We start from the raw sequence: 5,295 nt of genomic DNA, 5'->3' as shown, positions 1-5,295 counted from the left end.
TAACTGTGATGATTAAAACTGAATGAAAATACAGATTAATATAATTATTTCTGCAATATTATTTTGTATAATGTACAATAGTATTGTGAACTGAAAACTCTTGAAGTGATAACTGATTTTTATTATCAATAAACTGTGATGATTAAAACGGAATGAATATATAGATTTTTATCATATATTTGTCACCGATTTACAATTTCAACCTTGATAACACTAAATTTTGGGGACCCATAGATTTCTGTTGGGACCCATAGATTTCCGAGCATGCGAGTCCCCGGGACCCATCACTTTTCACAGGTAAAATGAACACTGTCTTCATAATGACTGTTTGGACAGTGCACACTGTGTCAGGTCATAGCATTTCCACTGCCACACCAGTTGTTTTCTGTGTTTCTGGTTTGGATATGTTTGATTTTGTTTTTAGATATGTCTTTTTTTTGGGACGGGGGGGTTGTTTTGTCATAACATCCTTATTTTGAGCACCCCTCCTTCTTCTAACCCTAACCCTAACCCCTAACCCTTCTAACCCTAACCCCTCCTCGTTTCTCCTTCCCCTTCACTTGGGTCCACCTGCAAAAATCTAACACAATCCTTTCATTCAGTACATTTCAGAAGAGGATTTGTCCCGGTTTGTCCCGGGTGGGATCGTGGGTCCTGAAGTCAGACCAGTTGAGTGCCAGTGATTTAGGGAACAATTAGATCACATTCAACTCTTCCCCACGCAATTTCGATGATGAGCACCCACTTGTCCCCCCCCCCCCCCTCCTCATTACCCTTTTATAAATAGCAGCACACGCGCCTTCGTGACGTGTCCACGCACGTATCCGAGTGGAGGTGAATCTTTGAATGAATGCGGCGCAATTCCCCCCTCCCACTCCCTTTACGACTTACTAGGGCATCTCTATAAAAAGCCCACGGAGGATGGGAGAGCCGCTCTGTGAGGGAAGCGAGCGGCGGCCACGGAGCGAGAAGAGAAACACGCGAGATCGCGAAAAAGGAAAGAAGAAAGAATTACGCGCGTGGACGCCGTCGCCGACCCGCATAGCGCGGGCATGATCGCTTCTCTCCCGCACGCGGATGCAGGTGAGTGGGGAAAAAAACTCGAATAGCGTGTATATAACTTTATGTCTATTAGATACTCTTAATAGAGTCACGCGCGTGTGCGTCTTGCGTCCGTGCACGCGCGCGCGACCACTTCCGGTCACTTTGAATGACTTTCTTATGGCCGGGAGCCCCTTTCTCCTTATATGGACTTCCTAGCTCTCGTTTCCTCCCTGTGACGTAGGCGTCGGATGACGTCAGTCCGCCACGCGCGTCATTCCTGCGTACGTTGCGGATGACAGCCTACGCGCGCACGCGCAACTCTAACAAGGTGGGGGGGCGGGGGTGTGCGAGGGAGAGCGCGGCCGTCATGCGCATGCGCACACCGCATTGTGATCCTCGGAGCGTGGGCGGGATGGTGCAGTGGGTAGAAGGGGGAACACGACTGGGGTGGGTGGTGGTGGGGGGGGGGGCTATTATTCATTCACAACTCGTTAGCTGCTGCTGCCATGGAAACCGAGCAACCATCCTTATTCTGATAGGCCAGGAGCCTGAGCGAAAGCAAACCTCATTGGACGGAAGCTCGAGTGACGTCACGCAAGTGTTCAGGACCATGGACAGCGTGCGATTAGAAGCGCTGTTCTCAAGTGAAGTTTAGGTGGCGGGAAAACTGTTTCGTCTTTTATTTAAATACACCTTGGAAATATCAACTAATACTTTTTCAAGATGTTATTTTACATGGCGGAAAATGCAATAATGCTGCTAATGTTATTGCACTACTTTTCATTGCACTGTTAGTCAAGTCAAGTCAAGTCAAATTTATTTATATAGCCCTTAATCACAAAAATGTCTCAAAGGACTGCACAGGATTACAGTTACAAAATTACACAATTACCTGATCTTAAACTAGCAAACCAGCATGCGGGCAAGGAAAAACTCAAAAACCTCAGTGTGAGGAGAAAAGAGAAACCTTGAGAAAGGACCTCACATGTGGTAATCCCCCTTCCAGGATTGAACAGGGTGATAAGATGCACGGCCTCTAAGTGATGTAAATAGTTTTACTTTTTTATTCAGACAGTCTTGTTTTTCTCTTTAAAGCAGGGATGCCAAACTAATTTGAGCTCAGGGGCCACATGGTAGAAAAAGCACTCTTGCGAGGGCAGACTACTAGATTAGAGAGAGAAAGCAAGAGAAAGAAATAGAAAGATATAAAGAGGGACAGAGGAATAAAGAAACACAAAGAAGCGAAAGAGAGACAGAAAAAGAGTAATTAACAGGGAGATAAAGGAAGAGAGAGATAGAAAGTAAGAAATAGAGAGAGTGAAATAAGAGAAACAGATCGTGAGATAAAGAGAGAGAGAGAAAGCGAGAAAATAATAATAATAATAATAATAATAATTTCCTTGTATTGTCATTCTGTGTAACAATGTACACAGAACGAAATGTCGATTGCACCTGACCCGTTGTAGCGAGCCGATGCAGCCGCAGCCAACAGAGGGCGCCGCCGACCACTTTTTAAGTCTTAGGAATGACTCGGCCGGGGCGCGAACCACCGACCTCCCAGTCTCAAAGCGGGCGCCTTACCATCTAGGCTACTGAGAGAAAGCAAGAAAGAGAAAACTTAAGAAAAAAAAAAGAAATGGAGACTGGTAGAGACAAAAAAGAGAACAAGAGATGGACAAAAAGAAAAGGAAAGATTTAAAAAGTGAAAGAGAGCAAAAGAGAGAGAAAAGGAGAAAGTGGAAAAGAGAAAGAATGAATAAGAAACAGAGAAAGAAACAGATAAAACAAGAAAGATAGAAAAAAAGAGAGAAAAAGGGGGAAAAGGGACATAAAGAGAGAAAAGGGGGGAAAGAAAGGTAGAGAGCTAGTGAGAGAAAGAGCAAAAGAAAGAATAGTAAGAAAGAAAGAAAACACTTCTCTCAGCAGTTTCTCAAGGGCCAGATTAAATCATTCGGCCAGCCTCATCCGGCCCGCAGGTTGTAGGTTTGACACCACTGCTTTAAATGTTATGACTTTTCCTAGAAAACAGTAGAAAAAACTAATCGTTTGTTCTTCACTTTTCCACGTACGCTGTTTAAAACAAAACTTAAAATGAGGAAAACATAAAGTTTCATTAGTTCTGCAGGGTTTGGATAAGTCATCTTCACACTTTGAGTCTCTGTAGTTTTATTCTTCCTTATGCTTCTTAGCACTCCCTTTCCGTTGCACGAAACACCACAGCAACATCTAGTGGCCAAAAAATACAGATATGATTTCGGGATGGTGTTATCCCGAAGTACTATAATAGCCAGTTGACAATTTCAAAATACAAGTTCTATTATTTCAAGCAGGAGCCCCTTAGCTGACCATTTGAGATAAAGGGACAGTGAATAAGTTCACATTTGGTTTGGAAAAGACTCCAAATGAAAATATAATCTAGATAGGATCAACTCTTGATTAGAGACATCCGCTGTCCAATCTAACGAGGACAAAAAGGCAAGACTTAACCTTCAGAACTAAAAAGAACAGAATGGATTTCCTCAGGTTTTCATCAACAGTTCTATGTTATGAACACACCACCAGATGGCGACAAAACTCAGCTTGAACCTAGGCTTTCAAATGGTTTCTACATATACACATGAGCAGTAAAGCACTACTTTTGTCTACTGCAATGTTTATATAATTAGTGCCGATCAGCGGTTTGAAAGTACAACAGATGGAAGGGCCACATCTCATTTTATCGTGATTTTGTTAGTTTTATTTCCTTTTCTGCCCATAATGATGAATCCCAAGAAAGTTAGTCATAAAGGGAAGAAAAAGAAGAAAACAAGACGGATATGAAAGCGCTAATTTTGCTTCTTGAAGAGTTTATGACAAAACGGGTGGCGGAATTACCGATTCAAACGGATTTTTTTCCCTCTCGTTTAGCGCTCCAGTTTGTGGACTTGGATGGAGTCTGTCGGCCGGAGCATCAGCACCTTGGCTTTAGACTGCTTACTGCTTGTATGACAACTCCCGCTACAGTAACAGTCTACAGTCATGGCTACTGACGCCTGGCAAACGCACCCACCCGTGTGAAGCCCCCCCCCCCCGCCCGAGTGAGTCCCAATTCAAAGAAGAAGCCGACCGAAAAGTGGCTTTCGACCGCGTTCGAGAGTAACGGACCGGAACGAACGGCCAATGAGGTCCGACCGTGATCCAGTTGCCATGCCGACCAGAGCCGACCTGCTCACCGCTGCTGTCTCCATGGCGACCGTGGCTTTAGATTGTTACTCTAGCCAACTGTAACCACGGTAACAGTCTACAGCCATGGTCGCTAGGGGCAGGCGTCGTCACGGAGACGCGACGGACGTGAAGAAGACGAATGAGGGTGCGACACAGGTACGCGATCGCGTGATGGATTCTCATGATACAAATTATTGCTGGAAATAAACATTTATTCAAAAAGTAATCCTGGTTGTTTTTTTTGTCAATAAAAATATGGTGAAAACCAGATAATTTTGCAGTCAAATGAGAGAAGTTTGGGGGGAAAAAAACACTGATTACATTAGGGCAGGGGTGTAAAACAGGCAGCCAGCGGGCCAGATCAGGCCCGCTTAGGGATTGAATCCGGCCCGCGAGATAACGCTGAGGGAAGCACAAGAGAAAAACAAGCTGCAGGTTGAAATATGTCCACTTGATGTTGCCAAAGCCAGGTGCCTCCTCACAAAGACGCTGTAGTTGTATTTGTCTCTCTCTCTCTTGCGCTTTCGCTCCCTGTCTCTGTGTCTGTCTCTGTCTGTCTGTCTCTGTCTGTCTTTCGCTCTGTCTCTCTCTGTCTCTCTTTCACACTGTCTTTATTCCTCTTTGTCTCTTTCTCTCTGTGTGTCTTTTTACCTTCTCATGCTCTCTTCCTTTATTTCCTTTTCTCTTTTTTATCTCCGCTTTCCCCTTCTCTCTTCCTACCCTTCTCTCTTTCTCTACTATTTGCTCACCTTCTCTCTTTCTATTTCTCTTTGGATTTATTTTGCTTTCTTTCCCCCTCTCTCACAATTTATCTTTTTACCTCTTTTGTTTCTCACGTTTTCTCTCTCTCTTTCCTTGTCTCACACTCTTTTTTTCTCTCCCTCTCTTTTTCTTATTTCTTTCTCTCTTTTTTCTTTTTCTCTAATCTACTAGTCCGGCCTTCGAGAGAATGTTTGTTCTATCGTGTGGCCCTTGAGTTAAAATAAGTTTTACACCCCTGCATTAAGGGATAACTGCGAACAGATCGATTTTCTCTCACTTGTCCTA

The 5,295-nt window shown here is 43.9% G+C and overlaps 1 long non-coding RNA gene across 1 annotated transcript; it reads left to right on the top strand.

The window, feature by feature from the left end:
- Positions 1-947: 947 nt before the first annotated feature.
- On the top strand, positions 948-4,474 carry LOC148349109 (uncharacterized). The gene is made up of 2 exons (XR_015847417.1): positions 948-1,083; positions 3,952-4,474. It is a non-coding gene; the product is annotated as an uncharacterized LOC148349109 (long non-coding RNA).
- The last annotated feature ends 821 nt before the right edge of the window (positions 4,475-5,295 follow it).

Source organism: Urocampus carinirostris, chromosome 17 (genome assembly GCF_059441175.1).
Source record: "Urocampus carinirostris isolate Australia breed hairy pipefish chromosome 17, RoL_Ucar_1.0, whole genome shotgun sequence".
NCBI lineage: Eukaryota > Metazoa > Chordata > Actinopteri > Syngnathiformes > Syngnathidae > Urocampus > Urocampus carinirostris.
Note: the sequence above shows the minus strand (reverse complement) of the source record. Positions and strands in the feature narration are given on the sequence as shown.